The sequence below is a fragment of the Suncus etruscus genome, chromosome X (assembly GCF_024139225.1).
Source record: "Suncus etruscus isolate mSunEtr1 chromosome X, mSunEtr1.pri.cur, whole genome shotgun sequence".
Taxonomy (NCBI): domain Eukaryota; kingdom Metazoa; phylum Chordata; class Mammalia; order Eulipotyphla; family Soricidae; genus Suncus; species Suncus etruscus.
Window position 1 is genome coordinate 59,544,575 of NC_064868.1, and position 15,776 is coordinate 59,560,350.

At 39.3% G+C, this 15,776-nt stretch overlaps 1 pseudogene; it reads left to right on the forward strand.

Moving 5' to 3' along the window:
• The first annotated feature begins 14,574 nt into the window (after positions 1–14,574).
• LOC125998864 (E3 ubiquitin-protein ligase TRAIP-like) lies at positions 14,575–15,566 on the forward strand (annotated as a pseudogene).
• The last annotated feature ends 210 nt before the right edge of the window (positions 15,567–15,776 follow it).

Here is a 15,776-nt window from a genome sequence, read left to right on the forward strand (position 1 = left end):
ACATGAAGAAATCATCCACATCACTAATCATCAGGGAGATGCAAATCAAAACAACAATGAGATACCACCTCACACCACAGAGAATGGCACACATCACAAAGATTGAGAACAAACACTGCTGGCGGGGATGTGGAGAGAAAGGAACCCTTATCCACTGCTGGTGGGAATGCCGTCTAGTTCAACTTTTATGGAAAGCAATATGGAGATTCCTCCAAAAACTGGAAATCGAGCTCCCATATGATCCATCTATACCACTCCTAGGAATATACCCTAAGAACACAAAAATACAATACAAAAATCCCTTCCTTACACCTATATTCATTGCAGCACTATTTACCATAGCAAGACTCTGGAAACAACCAAGATGCCATTCAACAGACGAATGGCTAAAGAAACTGTGGTACATATACACAATGGAATATTATGCAGCTGTCAATAGAGATGAAGTCATGAAATTTTCCTGTACATGGATGTACATTGAATCTATTATGCTGAGTGAAATAAGTCAGAGAGAGAGAGAAAAATGCAGAATGGTCTCACTCATCTATGGGTTTTAAGAAAAATGAAAGACATTCTTGCAATAATAAATTTCAGACACAAAAGAGAAAAGAGCTGGAAGTTCCAGCTCACCTCAGGAAGCTCACCACAAAGAGTGATGATTTTATTTAGAGAAATAACTACATTTTGAACTGTCCTAATATTGAGAATGTATGAGGGAAATGCAGAACCTGTTTAGAGTACAGGCCGGGGTCGGGTGCGGAGGAGGGTGATTTGGGACATGGGTGATGGGAATGTTGCACTGGTGATGGGTGGTGTTCCTTTTATGAGTGAAACCCAAACACAATCTTGTATGTAATCAAGGTGTTTAAATAAAAAAAATAATAGTGATTTTAATTTCTGTACAATTGTATTTGTTCAATGCTCTCATCAGTAAAGAAACACCCTGATTTAACAGAATGAATAGCTAACAAGAGCTTAGTAACCCTTCTTTTATTGTATTAATGATTTCATTTTAGATAAAATAATTTTCACAAATGTGCTTGCTATTATACACTTATCTTTATTTTTTCTCTTCCATTTTCTTTTTTCTTTCTTTTTTACCAATAAACTTATTTGTAAACAAATATATTATGATCAATTATGTGATACATGTTCTTTAAATAAAAGTACAAAAAATTCTGTCTCAGAAATTTGCAGCAGAATGGATGGAATGGGAACATATTAAGTTAAATGAAGTAATCCAGAAGAAGAAGAATAAAAACCAGAATGGTATCACATATATTTGGTATTTAGAATTACTGCATAAAAAATGCAACGGAAATTGTACATAAATGTGAGTTGTCTGAAACACTCTGTACCCCAGATTGTTGAATCAAATAATTAACAATTGGGCTGGATGGAGGTGGATGGCATCCCAGGCCACGTGGCTTCTCAACCCCCATCCAGCCGGCGGGTCCCAGGCCCAGGTGAACGGAGAAATCAAACTCATTTAGAGACAGGCATCAAGAAGCATCAGCTTTATTCATCCCTATCCACCACAAATGTGGCCAATATCATAAACAATTAAGCATTGCTATTCTTAGCTAGCCCTGCATCTTAAGTCCTTTCAGCCATCTTCCCTTTGGGCTCCATGCTGGTCAAAGACCAGAACGCAGAGATTGAAAAGCCAGAGAGCGCAGCAGGGCAGAGCCCCTAATCCCCTCGCTCAAAGGTTTATCTACCTATTCCAAGACCCCTCCCAGGAATGGGCGGGGTCTTGCAGGTAAGGTCATACCTAATATTCAGTACCCAGACCCCTCCCAGAAATGGGCGGGTCTCAGATAGGTACACCTAAATCCAGGGTGGAGTTACACCAGACTATAGAAAGAAGAAGGAAATAAACTGATTGGAGTAGGAGAAACACAAATTTGAAATGATAGGGGCCAGAGGTCAAGTTGCTTCAGGTGCATTGGTGGTGTTACAAAAGGACAAAATTATCCCAGGAGCAATAGCACAGTGGTAGGGTGTTTGCCTTCCAAACTGACAACCTGGAATGGACCCGGGATGAACCTGGTTCAATTCCTATCATCCCATATGGTCCCCTGATCCTGCCAGTGACAATTTTTGAGCGCACAGCCAGGAGTACCCCTGAGTGCTGCTGGGTGTGGCCCAAAAACAAAACAAAACTATAAACAGAAAAAAGGCCAGAACTAATTATTCAAACCAAAGTCAAAAACAATGAAATCACGAGACCCAAACTTTTATCAAAATTTAAAATGGGCCTTTTATGTTGACAGGCTGGGGACTGTGGTGGTGGCATGGGATGCAGTCTGGGAACTTTAGTAGAGGGAGGTAGAAACTGGTGGTGGGAATGGCACTGATAAATTGTATATCTGAAATGCAACAATGAAAAACGTTGTAAATCACAGGGGCTTTAATACTATATTTAAAAAGTTCTGCATAAGCAAGGGTGAGGCTGCAAATGGGGGATTATAACATCAAGCTCTAACAGCTACTTCCCATGCAGGCTTTATGAAATAATGAAATAGAGTGAGAGAAATAAAACTTCATAGGGATTCCATATCACATTATAAATTGCTCTTTCCTGGGTGTGTATATTTGATCAGAATCTTGTTAAAAGTAATGAGTTCTACAAGTCTTTTACTATCAAAATTAAGACTTTATAGTCTAATAAATCTAAGGGTAATTCATTCAATAAATAACTAGATCAAGGTAACAATTCCTAAAAATAGTTACTATGGATTATCTCTTCTGGCTGAATACTAACAGATCAAAGCTCAAAGGAGATAGCAAGGAGGTCCAAGTCATTTATATATCAAGCATGAAATTTGTTTTTTCCTAACTCCAAATTCACATACTAAATGCCACATTCTACTGTTACCATATCCATGCAAACTCAATAACATGAGCAATATGCTTTCTTCAAAAAATTATTTCAGGGGCTGGCACAGTGGCGCTAGAGGTAAGGTGTCTGCCTTGCAAGCCTAGGACAGACTGCGGTTCTATCCCCCAGCATCTCATATGGTCGGTCCCTCAAGCCAGAAGTGGTTTCTGAACACATAGCCAGGAGTAACCCCTGAGCGTTAATGGGTATGCCCCCCATCAAAAAAAATTATTCCAAACATGTCCCTGGAGTGTGCTGCTCTTAACTTGAGCATAGATATGCAAGTTCTTTACAAAATTTCCTCAAGTGTCCAACCATAAATTTTACCATTAAAAAGGACTGGATTCTGGACTTCTGCAACTAACTAGCTTTATGTCTGGAAAATATGCTGTACTTCATTAGGCCTTGTTTCTGTATCTGTAAAAATGGTAATGATAACAAGGAAACCTAATTCAGAGAGATTTTATGATGATTACTAAGTTACAAATACTTGAAAGGTGCCCAGAACAAAGTATGTTCTCAAAAGTATAAGTCATTATAATGTACCATCTCAAATCTCATGATGAACTGACATATCTATGTAGTTTGATATCCTATTTCTTCCTGTGAAGGGATTACCTTGTCAGGTGGAGAAGGAAAGTGCAGGAAAAGGAACACAAAAACCAGAATCTTGAAGACTGAATATACACTCTGTGGATTTGGGAATGTGCACAAATAACCAGAACAGCTGCAGACATTCATGAGATCTAGACAAGGGCCTGGAAGATTCTTTTGCCATAAAATATCTGGGGAGACTCTCCATGAGGCTTTTGAAAGTAGAGCCTTCATATTATAGATTATGACTCTCAGACCTCACCTCCTGCCTTCATTGTCTCAAGGAAGTTGGAAACTACTGCTCCCTGGTGAACAAGAGTGGCACAATCCTGGAACCTGTATCAGTAAAATGCAGGCCTAGGTTCCACTAAACATGTGAGGCATTATTTTCCTCCTTAGAGAAAAGTGGAAGAGGAGGATGCATCTTCATTTGGAGGCACAGTTTTTGATGAGCTTACATTTGAAAGCTTAGGTTGAAGAATGCATAGTGAAGGGGTCAAGGCAGCCTGCCAATATGGACTTCCCTCCTTGCCCAAGATCTAATGGGAGTTGACAAGAGCAGCTGTGTGCCTTTTATCTTCAATTGTGTATCCTAGTTGCTTGTAGGGAACCTGGGAAAGAAATGCTCATGGGGAGAAAATAATAGAGGAGTGTCCAACTGGCATCAAGGTACTGGACCAACAGGCTGGGCTCATAGAAAGGAAAAATAAATGTATGCTAGGAAAATATATTTATAGATTCCTCCTCTCTACAGCATTGAATGGCTAATTGGCCCTGACTCCCTTTTTCCCTCAGTGGGAGCCTCTGAAGATAGGAAAGGCTCCTCTAAACTCCTTACTCTTATATAGGAGCTCCAAAGACAGGATAGGCTCCTATGGACTCTTGGCTCCTATACCATAAGATGAGACCCAGCTACGAAGCTCAAACAAAGGTGTTCTCTCAACTTCCTCCTGCCTAGAACCTTTCTTTGATATGTAAATTCCCTCTGATTAGTACTTTTGTTTCTTGACCTGCCCCCTCCTAGTATTGGAAATTGATTTTAAAAAGAAGAGTTCTGGGTTTTGGGCTGAGAGGCTGAGATCATGAAGCAAAAGTCCACAGATGCCATAAATATTATTTTTGATAGCTTGGTATTATTTCGTTGTCACTACTCTGCTTTTTCAGACCCAGCTGCTCTAAGTTTACAAATTCGATGCCTGGGGTGTTCTCACAACTATTGAATTTTTATTTTACAACTATGCCAGTCCCTATTTCTTGCATGGATATTTATCTTCTATGTGGTATTCATTTCTGGCTTCAAAATAACAGTTGCACTCAGTTATGCCTGGCACAACATGAGATAGGTCTAGAGATTGCCTCACATGTTTAATTAGTGTAGTAGCTCTTGGATATTCCATCCTAATATCAGAAGCCCAGCCTGTATATAATGGATATTTTTCAGTTTGCTCTGGAAGCAGCCACTTAGATGCAATGGTCCAAATGACTCACCATGGCTTCTTTCCTTGACTTCAGGCCACATTAGATCCTTCAGGGGTGCTTTACAAATTAATGAAATAGCATTTTTTAAAAAATATCAAGACGAGGTTACTCATACCCCCCTCAAGACTGTTTATAAACTTGCTAATATCACATCCAGCACCCTTACCCAGCTGCCTCTCTCTCCCATGGCTACTGACTCTTAGAATAAAATCCACAGATGCTGACCACTAGAACATCTAGTTCTGGGCCCCACATTAAATTGACCTAAGCCAGATGAAACGGAGGAATTCCTATAGATTCTGAAGATGTTGTGGAGAATTAAAGCCCACGTTCATAGGTAAAGGCTGAGCACTACGATGCCAAGGAAAGGAAAGCATGCTAAAATGTATGAATTTTCCTGACATGAATCTTCTGATTGTGTAGCATTGTGTCATTCTTGGGTCATTTCTCAGATGGTCCCTTTTATTTGGGGGGCATACTGTCAGTGCTCAGGGCTCACTCCTAGTTCTGTGCTCACTGATAACACCAAGAGGTTCTAGGGACCACATATTGTATGATGGAACGCATCTGGATCAATCACATTCAAGTTATTCATATGAAAAGCACTGCACTATCTCCCTGGGCCCTAGTACCCATTGGGGTCGGTCTTCAAACTAATGGCAACCTTGAAGGTCATCTCATATTCTTCCAATCTGATATCCAGTTAAGAGAGTTTATGCAGTTTACAATCCCAGAAAGCATTTATTTCTCTTCTCATTAGTTCATTGTGTAGATGGTCACAGGTGTAGATGTTCACATGTTCACATGTGTATATGTGTAGATGTTCCATAGTTTTTTTAGCCAATTATCTGTTGTCAGGCACCTGGATTGTTTCTGTATTCTCACTATTGTAAATAGTGTTTTGCTGAACAAAGGAGTGCTGAGGGCATTTTCATATTGTGTTTTTGTGTTGCTGGGGTATAACATTAGAACTACTACTGATGGGTAGTGAGATGACATTCAACTATTAACTCAAGACAAAGGCATTCTCCCATCGTCCTCTTTCCCATAAATCTCTCTTTGGTATGTAAAAGCCTATCTAGATTACTCTCAACCTTCCCCTCCTGATGTATGGGTATTATTTGACTAAAGAAAGAGGCATTCTGGCATTTGGCTGAGGCAAAGAGATGTAGAGGGGAAAACAGATTGGCTGCATGGCTCTTTCCTGACTGGCATGTTTTATTCATTCTCCACCACTAACCTGCTTTTAAGACCCATCTGTCTAAGAGGTTAGATACATGGCATGTGGAGTAATCTTAAAACTTGTGGATTTTATTTACACTGGGTCATATTGAACCTCATTTTCTAGCTGTTTGAGGAATATCCATATTATTTTTTATAAGGCTGGATCAGTCTGCATTCCCACCATTAGCGAATGAGAGACCCTTTCTCTCCACATCTATGCCAGCACTGGTAGGCATTGTTTTTTTGTGATGTGTACTAGTCTCTGTGCTGTGATATGATATCACATTGATATTTTGACTTTCATCATCCTGATGATTAATGATGAGGAGCATTTTTATGTGACTTTTTGCCATCTTTATTTCTTCTGTGAGAAAAATCTCTGTTCATTTCTTCTCCCCATTTTGGTGGGTTAAATGTTTTTACTTGCAAAGTTCAATTAGAACCTTCTATATCTTAGACATTAACCCCATATCTAATAGGTATTGGATGAATAGTTTCTCCCATTCCATCTGAAGACTTTGTATTTTATTTATTTATTCTATTCACATAAACAATATTTAATTTAGCTTACATATTATAAATGTTTCTGATGATCATAACAATATCTAAATTTTGGGATCCAGAGCCATAAGAGCGGGTAGGACCTTTGCCTTATTTGCGGAAAACAGCTTTTGATCCCCCAAATCCCATATGGTCCTCATGCACTGCCAGTGTTGATTCCTGAGTGGAGAGCCAGGAGTAACCTCTGAGCACCACCAGATATGCCCAAAAAGCAAAAAAATGTATTTTTTTTAAAATACAAATTTCATTTCTTTTTTTTGAATTTTTGAAAACTTTAATTTTATTTTTCATTTTTTCTTCATTTAAATATCTTCATTACAAATATGATTGTGATTAGGTTTCAGTCATGTAAAGAACACCCCCCTTCACCAGTGAAACATTCCCACCACCAATGTCCCAAATCTCCCTCCATCCCACCCCACTCCCACCTGTACTCTAGACAGGCTTTCCAGTTCCTTCATATATTCATACGATTATGGTAGTTCTCAGTGTAGTTATTTCTATTACTGCACTCACAACTCTTTGTGGTGAGCTTCATGAAGTGAGCTGGAAGTTCCAGCCCTCCTCTCATTGTCTCTGAGGATTGTTGCAAATATGACTTTTATTTTTCTTAGAACCCATAGATGAGTGAAACTATTCTGCGTCTCTCTCTCCCTCTGACTTATTTTACTCAGCATGATAGACTCCATGTAGATCCATGTATAGGAAAATTTTATGACTTCATCTATCCTGATGGCTGCATAATATTCCATTGTGTATATGTACCACAGTTTAGTTATTTGTCTGTTGAAAGGCATCTTGTTTGTTTCCAGAGCCTGGCTATAGTGAATAGTTCTACAATAAATATATGTGTGAGGAAGGGGTTTTGTATTGTATTCTTGGTTCCTAGGGTATATCCTAAGGAATGGAATAGCTGGGTCGAATGGGAGCTCAATTTCCAGTTTTTGGAGGAATCTCCATATCGCTTTCCATAAAGATTGGACTAGAGGGCATTCCCACCAGCAATGGATAAGAGTTCCTTTGTCTCCACATCCTCTCTCCACAGTTCTCATTCTTTGTGATGTGTGACAATCTCTGTGGTGTGAGATGGTATCTCATCGTTCTTTTGATTTGCATCTCCCTGATAATCAGTGAAGAGGAGCATTTTTTCATGTGCCTTTTGGCCATTTGCATTTCTTTCTTATCGAAGTGTCTTCATTTTTTCTCCCCATTTTTTGATGGGATTAGATGTTTTTTTTTTTTCTTGTAAAGTTCTGTCAGTGCCCTGTATATTTTGGATATTAGCTTCTTATCTGATGGGTGTTGGGTGAATAGTTTCTCCCACTCTGTGGGTGGCTCTTGTATCCTGGGCACTATTTCTTTTGAGGTGCAGAAGCTTCTCAGTTTAATGTATTCCCATCTATTGATCTCTGCTTCCACTTGTTTGGAAAGTGCAGTTTCCTCCTTGAAGATGCCTTTAGTCTCAATGTCATGGAGTGTTTTACCTACCTATATAATTTATGGTATCCAGTCTGATATCAAGGTCTTTAATCCATTTTGATTTCACCTTGGTACATGATGTTAACTGGGGTTCTATGTTCGCTTTTTCGCTTTTTTGCAAGTGGGTAACCAGTTCTGCCAGCACCACTTGTTGAAGAGTTTTTCCCTTCACCACTTAGGAGTTCTTGCTCCTTTGTCAAAAATTAGGTGATTGTATATCTGGGGAACATTGTCTGAGAACTCAAGTCTATTCCACTGATCTGAGGGTCTGTCTTTATTCCAATACCATGCTGTTTTGATAACTATTGCTTTGTAGTACAGTTTAAACTTGGGGAAGGTAATGCCTCCCATACTCCTTTTCCCTAGGTTGCTTTAGCTATTCGAGGTGGTTCATTGTTTCAGATTAACTTCATAAGTGTTTGATACACTTCTTTGAAAAATGTCATGGGTATCTTTAGAGGGATCACATTAAATCTGTCCAATGCTTTGGGGAGTATTACCATTTTAATGATATTAATCCTGCCAATCCATGAGCAGGGTATGTGTCTCCATTTCCGTGTGTCCTCTCTTATTTCTTGGAGCAGGGCTTTATAGTTTTTTTTTGTATAGGTCCTTCACATATTTGGTCAACTTGACTCCAAGATATTTGAGTTTGTGTGGCACTAATGTGAATAGGATTGCCTTTTGACGTCCATCTCTTTCCTATCATTATTGGTGTATAAAAAGGCCATTGATTTCTGTAGGTTGATTTTGTAGCCTGCCACCTTGCTATATGAATCTATTGTTTCTACAAGATTTTTGGTAGAGTCTTTAGGGTTTTCTAAGTAGAGTATCATGTCATTTGCAAACGGTAAGAGCTTGACATCTTCCTTTCTTATCTGGATTTCCTTGATATCTTTTTCTTGCCTGATTGCTATAGCAAGCAATTCCAGTACTATGTTGAAGAGGAGTGGTGAGAGTGTACAGCCTTGTCTTCTACCAGAAATTAGAGGAAAGGCCTTTAGATTTTCTTCATTGAGGATATTTGCCATTGACTTGTGGTTAATGGCTTTAACTAGATTGAGAAAGGTTCCTTCCATTCACATCTTGCTGAGAGTTTTGATGAAGAATGGGTGTTGGACTTTATCAAATGCTTTCTCTGTGTCTATTGATATGATCATGTGATTTTTATTTTTCTTGTTGTTGACGTTGTGTATGATGTTGATAGATTTACGGATGTTAAACCATCCTTGCATTCCTGGGATGAAACCTACTTGGTCGTAGTGTATGATCTTCTTGATGATGCATTGGATCCTGTTTGCCAGGATTTTTTGAAGATCTTTGCATAGGAATTCATCAGGGATATTGGTCTGTAGTTTTCTTTTTTGGCAGCATCTGTCTGGTTTTGGTATCAAGGTGATGTTGGCTTCATAAAAGTTGTTTGTGGTTGTTCCCGTTTTTTCAATTTCATGGAAGAGCCTGGCTAGAATTGGTAGTAGCTCCTCTAGAAAGGTTTGAAAGAATTCATTAGTAAATCCATCTGGTCCTGTGCATTTCTTTTTGGGCAGATGTTTGGTTACAGTTTCAATTTCCTCAGTAGTGATAGGGGTGTTTAGATATGCTACATCCTCCTTACTTAACTGTGGAAGGTTATAAGTGTCCAAGAATTTATCCATTTCTTCTAGGTTCTCATGTTTAGTAGCATAAAGTTTCTCAAAGTAGTCTCTGATTACCATTTGGATATCTGCACTATCTGTTGCGATCTGCCCCTTCTCATTTCTAATACGGGTTATCAGGTTTCTCTCTCTCTTTCTATGTGAGTTTTGCCAATGGTCTATCAATCTTGTTCATATTTTTCAATGAACCATCTTCTGCTTTCTTTGATCGTTTAGATTGTTTTTTTGTTTTCCACTTCATTGATTTCTGCTTTCAGTTTTGTTATTTCTTTTTGTCTCAGTATTTTTGTTTCCTTTATTGTTCATTTTGTAATTTTATGAGCTGCATCATTAAGTTTTTCAGATATGCCCCTTCTTCCTTCCTGATGTGTGCTTGCAAAGCTATAAACTTTCCTTTCAGGACTGCTTTTGCTGTATCCAATAGATTCTGGTTGTTTGTGTCTTCATTATCATTTGTTTCCAGGAAAGTTTTGATTTCTTCTTGGACCCACTGGTTGTTCAGTAGCAGGGTGTTTAATCTCCAATTGTTTTTTCTTCTGTGTGGCTTTGTAGTTAACATCTAATTTCAGACCTTGTGGTCAGCAAAGGTAGCCTACAAGATTTATATCCTCTTGATTTTATGAAGGTAAGTTTTATGTGTCAGCATATGGTCCATCCTGGAGAATGACCCATGTATATTGGAGTAGAATGTGTATCCAGGATTTTTGTGATGGAGTGTCCTATATATATCTACTAGTCCTCTTTCTTCCATTACTCTATTCTGGGCTCATATGTTTTTGTTGGGTTTCAGTCTGGTTGACCTATCAAGTGTTGACAGGGTCGTGTTGAGGTCTCCCACAATTATTGTGTTATTATTGATGTCTTCTTTCAGATTTTCCAGTAATTGTATTAGATAATTTGCTGTTCTCTCTTGGGTGCATATATGTGTAATAGTCTGATTTTTCCTGTTGCACATATTCTTTGATTAGTACATAGTGTCCATCTTTGTCCCTTACCACTTTTTTGAGTATAAAGTTGGTGTCATCAGATATTAATATGGCCACACCAACTTTTTTGAGGGTGTTGTTTGATTGGGTGATTTTCCACCAGCCTTTGATTTTGAGTCTATGTTTGTTCTGACTATTCAGGTGTGTTTCTTGTAGGAAGTGGAAGGTTGGATTCGTCTTTTTGACTCATTTTGCCACTCTGTGTCTTTTAATTGGTGAATTTAGTCCATTGACATTGAGGGAGATGATTGTCATAGGATTGAATGTCATCTTTGTAGATAAGTTTGCTGTGTTTGTTGGTCTCTCTTGTCAAAAAGTAGACCTTTCAGTTTTCCTTTAAGGCTGGTTTTTCATCTGTGAAGTTTCTGAGCTGTTGTTTATCCATGAAGCTATGTATCCTTCCTTTAAATCTGAATGTGAGTCGGGCTGGGTGCAGTATTCTCGGTGAGGCATCCATTTCATTCAATCTTGTCACAATATCCCACCACTGTCTTCTGGCCTTGAGAGTTTCTTGTGACATGTCTACTGTAAGTCTTAGGAATGCTCCTTTGAATGTAATTTTCCTTTTGGTTTTGCTGTTTTTAGTATTCTATATCTGTGGGATTTATCATTGTAATGAGAATGTGTCTTGGGGTGTTCTCTTTGGGTCTCTTTTAGTTGGTATTCTTTGAGCATGCAGGATTTGATTGCATGTAGTCTTTTACTCTAGGAATATCTCTTTTTTTTTGTGGTTTTTGGATCACACCCGGCAGTGCTCAGGGGTTTTTCCTGGCTCCGTGCTCAGAAATTGCTCCTGGCATGCACGGGGGACCATATGGGACGCCGGGATACGAACCGATGATCTTCTGCATGAAAGGTAAATGCCTTACCTCCATGCTATCTCTCCGGCCCCGGAATATCTCTTTTATAATGTCTTTGACCATTGATTCTCCCTGGAGATCTCCTACCTAGGAGATCTGTTTAGTTTATCAAAGACTTCTATTTTCATCTGTTCACATTCCTTGAGTACTTTTTCCATTGCCTGATCGTTTGTCTTAAGGTTCTTTTTCAATTTCTTCTGCTGTGTTGAGTTTTTCTGCATCTCATCTTCCAGCACGCAGATTCTGTCCTCAGCTGCTGTTTCCCTGCTGGAGAGGCCATCCACTGAGTTTTTCAGTTCAGCTACCGTGTTTTTCAGATCTGTTATTTCAGTTTGGAGTTTTCTGATTTCTGTCTTTGTGTTCTGTTCAGATCGATCTATGCTTTCTTTGAGTTCTACAAACAAACAGCTTCCATATTGCTATTCTAAACTCCTTATCTGAGAGGTTAATCAGATGGTTGGGATTTTTAGGTCATCTGAGCTATAGTCTTCATTCTTTGTGCATGGTGTTTCCCTGAGAGATTTTTCCATTGTCACGCTTGTAGTGTAATTTTTTTCTGCATGTTGTGGTGGGGTTCATTGGTTACAAAGAGTGCACATCTGCAAAGTGAGGCTGAGTGGCTGTACTCTCCTGGAGCCTCTGGGAGAGCTATATTTCTGGGCCTTTTTCAGCCCACTCCCAAGAGGTTTTGGAGACAGGACATTGGAAAAACCCGCACAGGCAACACTCTCAGTTGGGAATCACAAGACTTTGTATTTTAGTCACTATTTCCTTTGAGGTACAGAGCTTCTGAATTTAATGTGGTCCCATTTGTTTATCTTTGCTTCCACTTGGAAAACTATGCAGCCTTTAGAAAAAAAATGAATCTGTGAATTTTTATTATACATGGATGGGCATGGAAACTATTATGCTGAGTTAAATGAGCCAGAGGATAACTGATATGCATAGAATGATCTCACTCATTTATGCATTGTTGTATTAATTGGTCTTCACCATAATCAAATATGGCTTTTTCATTAAATATATTTATCCCACCTGGGCCTGAAGAACCTCTGAATAGGCTCTCTACACCCACCTGTTCTCCACCCATGGGGGTGGGCCTATTCTCCCTACTAAATACAGAAGCTCCAGTAAATCTCTGCTGCTTGTGGTGGAAAGATCCCTCGATTCATTTTATCTCTCCAGCAAAGTTTGGATTATTTTCTTCAGTGGATTGTTTCCAGAATAATGTCCCCAAACATCTTGTGCTAGAACAGAGAAATAAACAATAGTGGGTGGCATTATTCCTGGATGAACCAAGCATATAATTAGATAATTTTACATTAGATAAGGGCCATAATTCCCCTTTGGATCAAGACTATGGCAGTGTCCTGGCTTTGGAACTAGGGATATTGACTTTTCTTCTTATTCCTTACAATTTTTTTTCTCATCCTTCACCATGTCTTTTACAGGGGTGATAATATGTATATAAGGCAGTTTGGTGTCACTGTTAGTTGGCTTCATGCTACTATGGTGTTTTTTATGTATTGTGTATTACAGAATGTGCAGGCTAAATTTTTCAATTGTCTTTTACATTAGAAACTAAAAGTGCCTTCCCTGTGGTGACTCATGTGAACACTAGAAGCCAAAGTGCAATAATTTGCTGCTTGCCACTGGCATTAAACCAGAAAAATCACCATCTGCGAGACTAATATATCAAATGAAAGGAAAACTAAAGTTGATCTAATTACTGCCTCTCTTGACTCAGTCCTAAAGCAGCTCTGTAAAGATGCTCCTCCCACCCTTTACCCACTGCAGCCCAGCAGGGAGTACTTGAGATGTAGCTTCTCTGTACCCACCTATAAGGAGAATAATCATGTCCTATACTATGTGGACATGAACATGATCTATCTAAGCCAATTAAAACAAACCTGTTCACAGTATGGGTCAATTTCAGCATTTTGTATTAAATTCCTTACTAACTGGAGTGAGGGTGGGATTTGGACATCTCAGAATTCTTACCTGCAGTGGAGGATGTGGCTCAGTGATGAAACCAAAACCAAGCTTCACACTCTAGGTTATTCTGAAGGATGATTTTAGGGTTTCAGTTGAATTATGAACATCTTTTTTTCCAAATATTTAATCGTCTATTTATTTTTAATAAATAAATAAGCACCATGATTAGAAGCATGTTTGTAGTTGGGTTTCAGTCATACATAGAATATCCCCCTTCACCAGTGCAACATTCCCACCACTAATGTCCTCCCTCCTCCCCTGTGGCTGCCTGTATTGGCAACAGGCATTCTACTTCTCTCATTCTTTAATATTGTCATGCTAGTTGTTAATGTAATTATTTCACCACTCTGTGGTGAGCTTCAAATTGTGAGCCGGTCTTTCTGGCCCATCCAGCCCTTAACTCTATTGTCTCTGGGTCTTATTACAGTAATGTCTCTAATTTTTCTTAAAATGATGAACATCTTTTAGGTGAATGGACTTATGTGGACCAAAAAGTAAAGGCAATTCTACCTCATGCTGTTTTTGAGCTGGTCCATAAGATGGCACTGTATGCTTGGAAATAAATTGATGTAGGTATTGAATTAAAAGTTGGTTTTACAAACATTTTTCAAGACACTTCAGAGACATATGTAAAATTCCTGGGTTAACTGAGAGACGTTATCCAGAGGCAAGTTAGGAGTAAGGAAGCTCAGTAGCATCTAATAAAACATTAGCTATTGTGAATGCCAATAAAGACTGCCAGGTGATCTTGTGCTGTTAGAAAAAATGAGGATGTTAGGTCGTTTCTATGGGTTTGTCAAAATGTTAGACCCATTGTGGATCTTCGCCTCTTGAGCTTCTGCACCGAGTCCCGTGCCATGCCTATCCATGCGCTCTGCACTATCTGCTCCAATTTCTTCGACCACACTCGCGACGTGGCCACAATCCACTGCAGCCACACCTTCCACCTGCAGTGTCTCTTTCACTGGTTTGAGACAACGCCAAGTCAGACTTACCCTCAGTGCAGAACCCAGGGTGGCCAAAGAGCTACCATCAACAATTTTTCTTTGACCTTTCCCAGGAGGAGGAGACTGTCTTAGATGCAGTGATCTTAAAGAATGAATTGGATAACACCAGAGCCCAGATTTCCCATAAAAAGGAAGAGAAAAGAGACAATCAGACCATCATCGATGCTCTGAGGGTCACTCTGGAAGAACGCAACGCCACTATGGAATCTCTGAGGCTGAAATGTTATGCTCCACTCTCAAGATATATAAATGAAGTCAGAATCTTCTTCCCCAGGTCTCCCGTGCTGTATCCACCAGTTGAAGCAGATGAAGTTCTTAGAGCAGCATTAGGATGAGACCAAACAAGCACGTAAGGAGGCCAGCCAACTCAGGAACAAAATGAAAAAAAAAAGTTAGACCCATTGTGTGTAAGATTTGTGTTAATGATCCAGCAGCTTATTCTGTATGGAGAGAAGCTAGGGAGAATTGGGATGTAGTACAGGTTATCTTTCCAGAGAATACAGACCCTTCCATAATATCCTTTTAAGTAGACCACCTAGGTCTTGTACAAGAGCTGGTAATGGAAACCATTGGGAAGAGACTGTCATTCATTTACTAACTATGTCTAAAGAAACTTTGGAAGAAACCTAACCCCGGGTTTTATGAGTTTAGGGCAGATGCTACTGGGACATTTTCATAGAGACTTCAGGATTCTTCCTAGAACTACCCCTTTGAGCCTGAGACATAATCATCCAGTCTTGGGGAACTGCTTGAGGCGACATGCCCAGGTGCCACAGAATCAGAGGACATTTTCATCTGCCAAGGCCAAAAGAGATGTGAAAAACAGACTTCCTGCCACCTGATACTGTAGGAGTTTGTGCTTTAGATATCCCCTGCCTTGAGACAATGACTATAACACTGGCCCAGTGCCCCTTAAATTAAATCTGGCATAAAGAGTCCAATTCAACTGGGTACAGTGGTCATGCTCATGGTAAAAGCAGTCCATTTATTAAAAATATTATTTACACAGGGATAATAAATTCTGATCTTGTGGGAGAAATAAAAACGATCAT